The 13,995-nt window shown below is 41.7% G+C and overlaps 1 protein-coding gene across 1 annotated transcript in view; it reads left to right on the top strand.

Annotated features, from left to right (window-relative positions):
• Positions 1 to 382: 382 nt before the first annotated feature.
• SGMS2 (sphingomyelin synthase 2) overlaps positions 383 to 13,995 on the top strand; it is a 31,515-nt gene continuing 17,902 nt past the window's right edge. The window contains 1 exon segment of the mRNA XM_040556999.1: positions 383 to 612. The gene's annotated coding sequence lies outside the window, so the exon portion shown is untranslated.

The raw sequence follows: 13,995 nt of genomic DNA, 5'->3' as shown, positions 1-13,995 counted from the left end.
CTGGCACCTCTCTGTATTTATTTGTTTAGGCTTTTTGAGAAAAGACACGTTAGTGTGTGTGACCGAGGGGGCACCACGAGCCCCCCGGTGCCGCCTCACGGCGCTGAGGGGAGCTGAGGAGAACGCGGGAGGGGGGGGGGCGGACGGACACCGATGGCCGTTGCCGCCGCGCGCGCGCAGAGGCGGCACCGGGGGGCTGCCGTTACCGGCCGGAGGCGGCCGTTAGGCGGCTGCGGGCGGCCCCGCCGGTTCGCCCGGCCCGGCCCCGCCTCGCCAGGGGTGAGTGAGTCACGGCGCGGCGATGGCGGGGGCGGCCGGGGAGCGTGAGGCCGGCGGCGGCGGCCCGCAGCCAGCGCCGCCCCCGCCGCGGAGCCGCCCTGCGGCCGGGGAGCGCCGGCGCTGAGGCGGCGCCGCTGCCGAGTGCGGGGCCGCTCCGGGAGCCGCCGGCGCCCGCCGAGGCTGCGGGGAAGCCTCCGGAGGAAGGGAGCGGGGAGGGTGCAGGTGGCAACGCCGCCCGCCCGTGGGATCTGTGGGCGGGCTGCCCGCGACGTTTTCCTGCTGAGGAGGCCGCGTCGTTAAGGAGAGCAGCCGCTGCCTGGGTTTGTCTGGCAGGTAGGGGTGTGTGTGTGTGCGTGTGCGGGGGGCACGCTGCTGAAATGGTGCCACCGGAATGGGGGCAGGAGGCTGCCCCTCAGGGCGCTGAGCAGGAGGCTTCCAGACTGCTCTTAAGGCTCTGGAGGGTGAAGGGTTTCGCTAAGGGTCATCGTGGTGTAAAGGTGCGCTGCCGTGGGTTTTTGTGCTGCTGTATGTCTGCTCATCGAAGCCAGCCTTAAACTCTGAAGTGCAGCTCAACTTCTTTGCTTAGGGACGAGGTACTTTTCCAATACCTTGCACAGCTTCTGGCTTGAATTTAGCTCAAAATCCGTGTGAAAATGAATCTTCTGGCAAGATTTAAATCCTAAAATACAGTATAGGTGAGCAGCTGTTCTGCTTAACCTTTCTAATCCTTTTATTTTTTTGTTTACAAGACCTGAGCAAGTTAAATATCTGTCCTGAAGCTACTTAACTGTGTAGAAGTGGGTAGCTGTTTGTTACCCAGGAGAATGGCTCCAGGCTGGTACTGTCATATGTACACCTGTTTCAATTTGTGCTCCTTTCTGAGTCTAGGGGGCTCACAGCAGTTTTGGCAAGCTTTACTCTGTTGCATTTATTAATTGGTTTGTCTAAAACCTGAGTTGTTTGGTGTTTTGTTTTTAATGAAGTTGCTCTTGTTTGTTATTTGTTGGTGGGTGTTTTCTGACACCATATAGCCTTAGTTACTTTTGAATGAAGCCAGTAACTTTTTTATTTTGACTTAAATGATCCAGGATTTGATTTACTAGAGGTCAGTGCAATTGCTTCATTTTTTTTTTCCTTTGGGATAGGATTTACTTTGGTTTTCAATTTAAAAAAGTTATCAAAATGTGATTACAGAGAAAAACACAATTGTTTCTGTCCTTCTGGAAAGCATTGTTCAAGGGTACAATGTGTAATGTGTGCGAAAATCAAAGGGGGGGGGAGCTTTGAGTAAAATTGTAAGGTGATGACAATAGGATGTAGACAATGGTCCCCTAATGAGATTGATTTCTGTACTGTCCTTGTGATGAACATACCCACAATGGAGAAATGAGAACTTGAAGTGGGGAAAGAGGGGAAAGAGAATTTCTTCTACTCTGAGGCTGGTAATCTGAATCCAGAGTAACTTTATGTACCCCTGTATTTTAAATCATGAGCCATGGCTTGCACTTTGAGCATCTGTTTTCTGGATCATGAAAGCATTTTATGATTGTGGAACTGTAAAATACAAAAGTCATTGTCGGGGTCTAACAATCCTGTTTTCATGAACTAACTAGTTTCCCTCTGAATTAAAACTGTCCGTTCTAGGTAGACACCAGAAATACTATGTCATGTATGCAGTGTTATGAAAGACTTCATATTTCCGTATAAATAATAATAAAAAAAAATCACCTCCATGTCTCTAGAAGAGCAGAATAAGATTTCATGTATTTTATATTCTAAAAAGCAGCTAATTCTTTGAATCCTGTGTGCTAGTATACCTAATTGAAGTACAAAGACTGAAAAATATTGTATTGATTTTTGTTTTTAAGGATTAGTAAAGAAAAAGTTACTAAAACAAGTAATGGGCTTTAAAAAAGGAGTAGTTCCTCCCTTCCTAAGGACCAGGGAATGTGCAAGAAGGCTTTTAAAGAAATAGCTCTTCATGACTTTCTTTCCTAGTATAGAAAAAGAGTTTGAAGATGCAGATATTTGTAATAATGTTGCATATGTCTTTTTAATTTGGATTTGCTTTCTAATTTTGATAGGCTGTCAGCCTACAATGTTCTTTGATATTGTTTGTGGGGAGTGGACAATACGGATGCTGTGACACTTTTATTTAGTATGGGTATGGTATTGCAGTAGTCTGAGCAGATGCTGGGAAGACTAGTGCAACACTAGGTCCACTGTCTCCAGAGCTCTCTGTCTGCTGGGAGAATTGTTTGTACCATGGGCACCACTGTCCCAGAGGATGCTGTGGGACGCTCAGTGTGTCGGGCACGCAGGCACCACTGTCCCAGCAGATGCTGAGGACCTTATGAGCTGCTGAAGGGAAGGGTTTGTGTAACACAGATCCCTCTGTCCATCTCATTTGCACCTGTTCCGATGCCATCTCCTAACTGTATACTGTCTCCCTGCTGTTTTAGTAAGGCTCTGCAAGCCTCTCCCATAGCAGGGCACTTGCTGATGTTATCACTACTTCTCTTCCCCAAGATAGCTGCTGTGTGGGGATATGTAATACAGGGAGTCATGTACTTCTTACTGATATAGTTGGGCTTGGAAGTCTGTCATATATTTATTGAATTCTAGTAGGACTAAACCTCTTTATATAACCAAATCAGCTTCAGGAAAACCTGCTGCCCTCTAGGTAAAGTATATGCCTGAAACGAGGAAATTGCTGTGCCTTGAGGCTGTGCTTGTAGCTGAGCTAATCTTCCCGCCTTACTGAAGTCCCTTTCAAAATATGCAGTGTCAGTTGTGGGTCCTCTTGTTTGCAGCCTTATGGTGTGAGAAAATTAAAGTTTAGTCTGCTCTATGGATGAGGAAGTTAAGTAGTTTGGAGGTTTTGAAGCTGTTGAGTTAATCATTGCGAATAGAAAGGTTCTTAATAAAACACTGCTTGGATGTAAATCCTCCAAGGAGGAAATTCTTCAGAATGGAGGAAAATTTGCTTGCAGAAATGAAGCTTAGGCAAGACAGCATTATAGTAAAAAATAAAGTAATATTGAACAACATAACTGACCCTTTCCCAGATGTGTAACTCCCAAGAACATCCTGTTCACTTGAAGGCATCCGAACAAAATTGCAGATCTCTTGCTTTCCCTCAGTTTATGTAGGTTAACTTGCCACAGCAGTGTCTGTTTCAAGGACATCCCACTAATTCTTCATAGACTTTGTAAACAGAAACTCACTTGCTGCTATCAGTAGAACCATGAAACTTCCAGAGGGTGAGTTTCGCTGGCACACAAAGCAATGCCTTAATACTGCTGACTTTAAATTTCTGGCTGCTCTCTCTTGTAGTATTGTTTTCTCTATATATTGAGACTTTCTTAGGCTCAATCTTACTGTAATTCTAGGCGATGCAGTAAGCTTCAAGCAGGGCTTTGCACTGTTTCAGTGTCTATAGTTACTGATGCAAAGTGGCCTGGTGTGGCCTTGAGAAAAGGTGCCAAGCCTCTTGGGTACAGCGCTGAATGTTTTGGAAAGTTGCATCAGCTTAAATGATTTCAAACTGAACTGGCGCAGAGCATTTATGGATGCTTGCTTAAGAATGGGTGAACGTAAAATAAATTCATTCAAAATTATTTTTAATTTAGCAGTAGTAAATCTACAATATTGAAATAAAATGTGTAGGGTTGAATTCACTTTCCTAGATGCAACCCAAGCATGTTATGGCTGAATAGAGAAGTTGGGAGTACAAGTAGTGGTTCAATGTGTGCCTTCAATTACAGTAACATTAATGGCAAAAGAGGCAGACATCATGAAAGAAATCAAAGAAAAGTGAGCAAAACAAAAGCAGGAAGCTAACAAATCTCTTAAATCATTCATTCTAATCCGCCATCTGAGAATTTACAAGCTGCCTACAGCAGTTTGTAATCACTACTTTCCAGAAACTCCCCTGGCGATTAGTAATGCTCTTGGTGAAAAATGAAATTGCAGAGGCTGACTTACCTGTTCTTTCTGTGTAAAGCATTTTGTCCCAGATAAAGCTATGTAACTTTCAGTGTTTTGGGAGAGGAGATCTTTTTGCTTAGCGTCTCTGCTGATATCTTAGGCCCAGGTCAGTCTTGCTACAGTCATGAACAAATGTTCCAAAAATGAAGTTTTAAATACTAGTATGTTTTAGATGTGCTTTAGGTGCACTTATTCAGTCTTCTCTCTGCAACACTGCCATCAGGACTTGCAAACCTAGCAAAACTTGGTGCAGTTTACATTTGTAAAACAAACTCTTTTGAGTTCAGTCACAAATCTCTGGCACTCTTGCCTCTAAGTAGAACTTAAATTTGGTTGGTTGCTTTTTTTTCAAGTCTTGGCTACCTATAAAATCAAACAGCTTTTGTAACTCTATCAGTATGGGATTCCCTCCAGCCTCCAAGAACAAGCCTCTGGCAGAGATTGTCTATGACACAGATCCTGTAAGCTCTAGCTTAAAGCCACAGCAAAAGGTAATATTTTCTCCTTACTGAAGTGTTGTTAGAAGTCTCTTGCCATATTACCTCCCCAATATATCTTTAGTAAAATACCTGTGTCTGTAGAAGTCATCTGCTTTTTACCGTTTGTTTTTGAGTTCAAATATTAGTTTGAGTTACTTTTACAACTATACGTAGTATAGTGTGACTACCCTAAGTCTCTTAAGATCTTAAGCTGCTGTGTGATGAGTGTTGACTCACTTTTCACAGTAAGTTATGTGAACTGTACCTAACGGTGACAAAATGTTTGCTTATGCACACACCCAAGTTCCTGCTTATGCTTACTAGAGTGCTGAACAGTTGGCTAGTGGAGCAGTTGTACAGATTCTCCTTGTTTAAAGTAACAAAATTTGGTAAAGAGAAACAACAGTAGCGAAGGTCATACCTCATAGCTGTTAATTGTTTAATTATTGAGGGCATGATACATTGTATATCTGGTTGATAGTTCTAATACATTTCTACAGTAATTATAGCTCATCTGATTCTTGTCCTTCCCCCACATCAACCTTGTAAATGGGAAACAGCACTTGCTGTTTGTAGATGCTTTATAAAAGTGCCAAATGCCACTGCCCATGTTTCAGTTTGAGACTGAACACAGACTGTATTGAGGCAAACTGTTCCCATCACTGCTGCTTCAAAAGGACACTTTAAAAGCTGGAATGCTGTGTTACTGTCTTAGCAGTGTTGAAAACATACTTGATGTAGTATTGTAGGATTCTGTCATCTGATCCTCTGCCAGTTATTCTGGTTTGAATTTATGCATTATAATTTCAATATAAAAATAAGCCCTTAAACTGAAATTTTGAAGGCAACTTTTGTTGCTCAATGTTGAGAGAAATTCACTGCTATAGATCTATTTTGGATTAGTTTGTACTTAGTATTTTTGGTAACTTATCTGCTTCAAGTGTATATAGAAGCTATCAGTATCTTACACTGGTACTTGTACTTAGCTTAAAAAGTTAATGTGTTCTTTTAGTTGCTGTGTTTTATTAGCCTGGCAAAATTCCTACCCAAGTTTTTTTCCTATTTTCATAATACTGTACTAATCTGTGAGGATACTGTGTAAGAGTGTTGTAACTTACCCTTCTTTTACAGTGCCTTTCTTGGACACACAAACTTGTCTTCATTTCAGTCTGATTTTGTACATTGTTTTGAGTATGTCATTTGACAAGAATTAACTTATCTCTTCTGGCATACCACCTTGGTCTTGTAGAGGATCATTATGAGCACAAAATTTGGCCTTACTTGATAAGTAACGAGGCTGGCTTAAGATGCTTCTTCAGCTGCAGTTACTGGAGAAGTGCAGATGCACAGTCTGCTGTATCTTCACAGAATGGTTTTGTTACAGTCCTGATGTATACTGTGCACACAGCTATAAGTGATTTGGAAAGTGTTTGGAAAAAACAACTCTGCATGATGTAGAAAACATGCCAGCATGCTAAAGCTGGTCCTCCAAAGTAGAGCTGTGTCTTTCTGTCCTGTGAGAAGGAACATTGACTGAAGTAGTCAGAATCCTATATTTACTAGTAAAAGCAATCAGGTACTAAAATGGAGAGGGGGAAAAAAAACTTTTTTCAGTGTTCTGTTTTTCCCAGAAATATGTGAACATCCATGAAGAACCTCAGTCTTGAGAGGAAGGGCCATGCCATCCCCTTTGGCTATGAAGCAAGGGGTATTAAAGACACTGCTCCTCCTAAGGTGCCATAGCAAACTTAGATGTCAATATGAAGACAAGTTACTGAAGAGCTGAGTGTTACAGATGTATACTACTGTACCCTGCAGTGACTGGATCCTGAACTTGCAGATGCTTTTAAAATTCATTGTTTTAGTGGTGTTTACCAAACAACTGAAACTGAATACTACACAACCTATATAGCTGCATGGAAAGCCCTTTTAACTGAGGGTAGCTTTTTTTTTGTGGTAACTATGGTTTTTAGTTTCATGTATGCAGTTCCTAAAAATTGAATAAGCTGCTCTCATATGCGCAAGTAGATATAATTATGACCCAAGTCACTTCCTTGGTGTAGTACTGGTCAGTGTAAAGTAAGATGGAGTAATGTATTCATCTGTGGTAAAAGTCAAAGTAACTTGTACTGACTTCTAAAAGTTAAAGATGAATAAATTTACACCTCAGCTGATCAGTCACAGGGCAAGGCATGATGCTTGTCAAATGCCAAAGCTAAAGTAGTTAGACTAAAGAAGCTCTATTGAAAAAGCTAAATAATTACAGTTCTTGCTCTAAAAATATTTTTCACTTATATATAGGGTTTCTTTTTAAAAAAGAATAATTATTCTACAGATCATAGGCAGCTTATGCTTTCCAGTGTACATCACATTGTAGTCATCGGATGGTCTGAACAAGATAAGTAGCTGTCTGGCTTAGTTTTACTCTGCAGTATGAACGCTTCCACAAGTGGTTTCTGATTTTTATTTCTTTAATTTGGACTTCGAGTTTAAAATAAACTTTCTCTTCAACATCTTTGGTTTCAGACAGAACACTTTAACTCTCTTCCATCTGAGTGGCGTTAGTTAAACTGAGACATTGACAGGAGATTTTGGAGGGGGAGTGGAGGAATGTAGTGGGGAGCATGAGCACTCTGTTCCATCTTGTTGCGTTAAGGACAAACTCTTGAACCTTGTTTTTTCCTTATTCATGACTTCTTGAAGTGTGTGTATTTATTCCTATTCTCCCCCTACACCCTCTTGTAGTGAAATCAAGCACAAATCCTTTAGCACTGCAAGCCTTTTTAGAACATGTGTTTAAGGCAACACAGTTTGTTCAAAACATGATTTATGTGTAACGCACAGGAAAGAGCTGTTAATTATGGAAGTAATTGTACATTGAGTCGTATGTAACTATTGCAACTACTGGGGCAGATGCAAGAGCAATGTTGTAATTGGGGCTGAAATAAGTGCTACCTCGATTAATCTTCCATAACGCTTATAAAAATAGTTAATCCAGTTTTTATAGGTTGTATTACTCAGCTGTTGGGCTGATATTATGTAGCTGATAGCTGTAGTGTTGGGCTGATATTATGTAGCTTATGTTTTTGTTACTTGTTGCTAAAAGTGAAACATGAAAAATCTGTTTACATACGCATTTGTAGTGATAATCTATAGTGTTTTCAGTTAAAATCACATTATAATCATTTCTCTTTTCATCAAAAGGCCCGTAAACTATAGGACAGTATTTTTGTTGTATATTTGTAGTAGTGTGATGCAGCAGATAGTGGGTGAAAAATGTATTGTTAAATGGCTTTTGTTTGTCCTGTTGCTGTTATGACTAGGGCTTTAACATGCACTGTTTTCACCCCTCTCACCTCCTTTTTTCATGAGTCCTGTAAGTTTAAGGCAGTTGGTAGATGGAGTTAAAGAGCAAAAGCTGCCTCTGCTGCCTCTATTTTTTGCCAGTGCTGTTACTCTTTAATTTCAGGTATATGAACAGGAAGGACAAGTACATTTAGAAAACCTCCCTCTATTTTCTTAGTTTTGAATTATGAAGTGGCAACTGCTTGTTTCTCTACTATATCTTGCCATCTTTGACACTCTGCTTATAACAAGTTTGTGTCAGACTTGGTCTGAGGGAACAGAGTGAAATGCTTCGCCTGCAGCAGGTCTGTTTGGAGACTGGAGGGCATGTAGGCCAGGTGTACTCTGGAAGTGATCTATACTTGAGCTCAACAGGGCCTTCTTCAGGGCCTGTCAGGACATCAGAAGTGGTTGATCAGTTTTGTCCTGATATTAAATATATATCCTTAAGTCCATTCTTCTCTTGTTTGAGAAGACCACTTTCATTTATTTGCCTCTTACCCAGGCAGCAACTGTAGAGCAGGCTGTCCATGAAGTATGCCTGCAGATAACCAAGCTAAATTTCAAATAAATCTTTGCGTTAGTATATGTGAAACAACTAGCCTCTTACCAAACAGTTCAGGATGGATTTAGACCTTAGGGAAAGTATCGAAGTGCGTGAATGTCTTGTCTTGTGCTGTGCTGCCTCCTGAATGTGTGGTGATGACCTGTAGTTAAACAGACTAGTAACCTGTTTCCTAGATCAAGTTGTCACTGAAGTCCATGTTTCAGCTCAAATGTTGAGGCTCAGTAGAGACTGGAGTTCTTGCTGGAGAATGTCTCTGTGTAGGGCATTCAGTGCTCTGGTGTCTGAATGTGCTCAAGAAACTTTACTGTGAATTTTGACCCAGGCCCCTTGGGATGACTGCCTCAATTTCTTGCAGAATAAGAGAGCAGTCTGTGTGATCTTGGTGCTTATGCTTTTGCCCCATAGAAGCAGAGGTGAACAGGCCTCTATTCTGCCCAGCTCAGCTTCATAAGTCTTACTGACAGACATGAGAGCTCTCAGCTTCCTAAAGCTTTCTCTGAACAGTCCCTTTTTAGAGTAAGACAGCTAATTACTCTGTTGGAATGGGACTGTTTCAATGTTGAAGATGCTACTACTCTTTTGAGTGTATGTTTTAGCATAACCATACTAGGAATGTAGGAAGAAACACTTCTGGCTTTGGAAGATGTCTTTCCTCAAAAAATGGGACACTCCTTTTCTGTGTATGACCAGCACAGCTGAGTCTACTCTAATAATTAAGGCAGCTCACAATATGCATTATTCCAAATAAAAGGAAATCAGTCTTGCTCAGGGGAAGGAGATGATTTTCAGGCCTCACTTGCTTGCCAGTATTTGCTGGAATACTAACATTGCTACTTGAGCTGTTTCTTGTGTATTTTTCCCTCTTGAACGGGACACTGAAAGATGGGAAGTCATCTGGGAAGTTTTAAGAATGGATTATCTATCTGCTGTAGTGCATAGAGCCTGCTTTCTAGAGGACCTAAGCTACTTAACTCTAACTCAATTTGTATCTTGTGCCAGTACAGCATTTTGCATTCCTTGTGGTATGAAGACTTTTTTTAGTTGGCTTCTTCAAACTTTTTCATATGTGCATGCTATTAAAAGATCTTCTAGTTATTTATATATATATATAAATATGAAAACACAGATTCTTTGACTTCTTAAAAGTCAAAGTATTAGGAAGGGGAAAAATAGATTGGGTCTGTGCCTTTAGATGATCTAATTCTACTTAAAAAAAAAAATCACCCTACACATGAGTAATTTGTGTTCAACTGTCTTTATACAGACTTAGAATGGAGATAACTGTACTTCATGCAGTTCAATGAAATTAACACTGACCTGCAATGAGTTCAATTTGCATAGCCTAGACTTTTTGCAGGAACTAACTCTATTACTACTGCTTTGAAAGGAGTGGAGCAGCATAACACAGGGTGGAACTTGCTATTATCCCAGCCTGACTTCTGCTTCCAGCTAAATAAAAGATGCTCTTGTGGGTGGCAGCTTGTATGACAAGTCCTGAACCAGTCCATGTTTGTATCTTGTATTGATGAAACAGTTTTAAGAGAGCATGAGCAGGGGTTAGTGCAGAATGCTTTAGGCTGTCATCTTAGGCTGCCCAGCAGTTGTTAACATCTTGGTACAACTCTGAAATGCTAGGATTGCAGTCTAACGTGCATGGGTCTTGTTTTCTTCCCGATTTGTTTCTGCTAGTCTAGAGAGCTTCTGCCTCACCTTTGTGGTACTGTAATTGCTACTGTGGAGGTGCTTCTTATTTTTAATGTCTGTCCTGGAAAGGCAGTTGGTATTAACGCATTTGTTGTTATCCTTGCCAGGTTGTGTTATAGCTACACAACTGGAACATGAAAGACAAATTTGACAAGCTAACAACTTCTTGAAATGGTGACTGTCTGGTAAAGTCATCCTGATCCACCTTTTAGATCAAGTCTATGTGAGACTTCCTTCATGCCCTTTGCCACCTCTCCAGAACAGGTGTGCATGCCCAAGGTAGCTTTGGCTTCACTGATATTTGTATGCACTGGCCTACCTGTGGCAAGATATCCTGCCTGAGGAGATTAATTAAGAGCAGAGGCATGTGCAGTGGCTGTATGTAGCTACAAAATGGCTGTAGAACAGCATTTCCTGGAACAGCTGATTTTTAGTAGGCCAGCACAAGAGTGTGTAGCATCGAGCCTCTGTTAGGTGTAGGTAGGTACCCCCTGCCAAGTGGGCTGGATTGCTGTAGTGCTATGTTGACAAGAGATCCTGAAATGGAAGCCATTACAGGGTCTAGTTTTCAGGTTCTTCTCCAGACAGTAACTTATCATTTTGACTTGCCCTAAAGTTATAAGGCCAGTTGCAAGGCAGCACTTGGACTGCCCTTGCTGATGCACGGAAATCTTTTGCCATAATTGAGATATTTGAGGAAGACTTGCAGGAGCACAACAGAAATGCTAGTATGTGGTCAGATCTCCTTCCTCATGAGAAGACACCAGCTGGGAGACCAGAATAATTGTTTTTTTTACTGTGCCCTAATTTTGCTGAAGTTCTACTTTCTCTTCTTTTAGAAGAAGTGATTCAATAATTTCCAGTTGAACACTTAGTTCTTTCTCTTGTTACACAGCTGAGATTCACCACTTATTTACTATCCGCTGTGGTTACTTGGCACGCACACACATCATCACTTGTCTTGGTGAGTCTGGAGATGACATACAGTTTTGTCAGCTGGAGCTCTGGCTGCTGCAGTGTGTCTTTTGGGGGAGAACTTTTTCCAGAACCATGTTTGTCACCTTGTTTATAGTTACTGTCTTTCCATGTTTCAGCTAGTCTACATAAAAAAATCCTTCAAGTCTTTTCTTACTTCTTCCCAAATCAATGCACATTTAGATGTCTGGTGGGTCATGGGTTAGGATGCTTTAAAATGCTTTTTGAATCACTTCTATAAAATGCTTTCTATTCAGAATGAAGTTTGAGAGCTCTAGGACCACGCATGAAAATGTGGTTGAACTGTGAGATATAGTTATAAATATACTTCTCCAAGTCTGTTTTCTCAAATTTTTGTTTGCTCAGTCACATTTCTTTATCTTGACCTTACTATTTTCCTTTGGCCAGAACTGGGAGTATTCTTCATGGTTAGTAAGATGAATGTCAGAACTAGATTTGAGTTCCAGCTTGGTTTTGTTTTCTACTGTGGAAAAAGTATCTTGACTCAAGTTAGTGATAGTCATGTTACTGGCCAGGTCTTTAAACAAAGAAATGGAAAATGAACAATATACACATTTAGTAAATGGGGATTCAGAGTGAGCATCGTGAACGTGGTTCTTTAAGTCCTTTCTAAGAGCCTTAGGCAGTAAACTTCTCAAACTATTAGGTGAGAAGGGGAAGGAAAATACATGAAAGGATTAAATGAAAGTCTCACGAGGGGCTTGACTTAGAAAGATTTCATTACTGCAGTGATGTTCAGTGTGGGGTTGTTAAATGCTAGAGGACAGAAAATACTCCTTATCAAAGGCTGCAGTATAGCAAGGAATAATGGAGAGAGGTTTGTATTATTTTGGAGATGTCTAATTACTTAGGCAAACACCTCTGAGAGACAGTAAAAACACATTAATAGTACTCTCAGCCTTCTCAACACCTGCCCACCTCTAGTGTGGTGCCTCAAATGGAGATGGCGAAATGTCTGGGAAAGGTATTGCAGAAAGATTTCAGTGGTACTTGTGATTGCTGCCCCACTCTTACCATCCATTAGAAACTTTATTTATCACTGCTACCCCGTGCTGTGGGGAGATGTGTGACAGCCAGAAGAACAGATAGCTCAAAGGAAGCATGTTGTGTTCATCAATCTGCAAAGGAAACAAAAATGAAGAAGGAAGTGTTGAAGTACATAGCACTTTTAAGTGTTTAAAGCTAAACAGTGTCATTTTCCATGACTAAATATTAAAAGGAATTATTTTTTTCTTGTCAGCATAATGTGGAAAGTATGTTCTTCTATTAATAGAGAACCTTGAGCTAGTGGAACAGTTGAACAAGTTTAAGGAAGACCATGGGATTGGGTTAAAAATTTAAATCATGATGACTTTAAGTTTTAACTGTATAGTACTTAAACATGATGGGTAGCATTTTGGTAGGGGAAAAAACAGAAACAGTTATGGCAGTTATGACACACTGGCAGCTAGGAAGATAAATCAGCACAACAGCACAGATTCCTGTTAATTTCCTACATAAACATTTGTGTATATTAATCATGGTATTTGTTGTTCAGTAGTCTTAACTTCTGCATTAGAAATAAAACCAAATAACTACTCCTGAAATAGTGGGGCAAGGGAAGTTGCAAACATAAGAGAAGAAAATGGTGGTGGGGAAACCAACAGAAGCGCGGCCATGTCATGTAATGGTGGCTGTGTGAGGGACCAGGTGTCGTGCAGTGGAGGTGGCGCGAGGGAGGAGAGGTCAAGTAATGGCGGCCGCATGAGGGAGGAGGTGTCATGTGGTGGGAGGCGTCGTGTAATGGCTGCTCTGCTGTGCCATCTCTGTGCTGATGCGAGGCTCCCTCGTTTTCTGCTCCCCACCCTCAGTCATAGCAGCCTCCCTGTGCCATTCTCTGCTGCTCCCCTTTGCTCCCTTCCCTGTGCTCCTAAGGCGGGCTGGGAGGCGAGACCTGTGCTGGAGGGCTGCTGTGAGGGTGAAGCCCTCTTCCCCTAAGTTAATTGGGTGACATTGGCAGTAGGGTGATGGTCAGACCAGATGATCTTGAAGGTCTCCTCCAATCTTAATGGTTCTATGATTCTATCTGGTGTGCGTGACCTGGCTTGATAAAGAGGGCTGAGTATTCCCGGCTCTCACTGGAGTTTTGGTTGTGGTGCAGGAGCATCAAGCTGCTGATGGCAGGTGGGGTTGGGAGCCCCTGGTGGTAGGGGCAAGGTGAGGAGACAGGGAGGACTGCAGCAGGGAGTAGGTTGTGGTTCATAATCTGCTCCATCTGATCTCCATGTTTACCATTAGTGACAGAGGATGTGCTGTGGATGTCATCCCTCCCAGTTACTACTCATGAGGCTTTCTAGGCAGCTGGACCAGAGCTGATCACATTGAAAGCTATTTAGGATATGGGTGTGGGAGAGGGAAAAGAGAAGGTGTTCAGGGTATTCAGTGACACATACACACACCCTTCCAGATTTGTTTAGCACTGTGGTGTGATATACCACATGGGGTACAATGTGTCAGGATGCATGCATGGGATACCCTCAAATAGGGAAGGAAAAATAGGTAGGATGTTACTGTTTCGGAAAAGGATGTTTTCATTGCTTGGGCCTTTACAAGTGTTGCTGCTATGGAGAGGTCTCTAATTTGTAATGTGGGGTG

Source organism: Cygnus olor, chromosome 4 (assembly GCF_009769625.2).
Source record: "Cygnus olor isolate bCygOlo1 chromosome 4, bCygOlo1.pri.v2, whole genome shotgun sequence".
NCBI lineage: Eukaryota > Metazoa > Chordata > Aves > Anseriformes > Anatidae > Cygnus > Cygnus olor.
The sequence above is the reverse complement of the archived record's forward strand: the minus strand, read 5'-3'. Positions and strand labels throughout refer to the sequence as shown.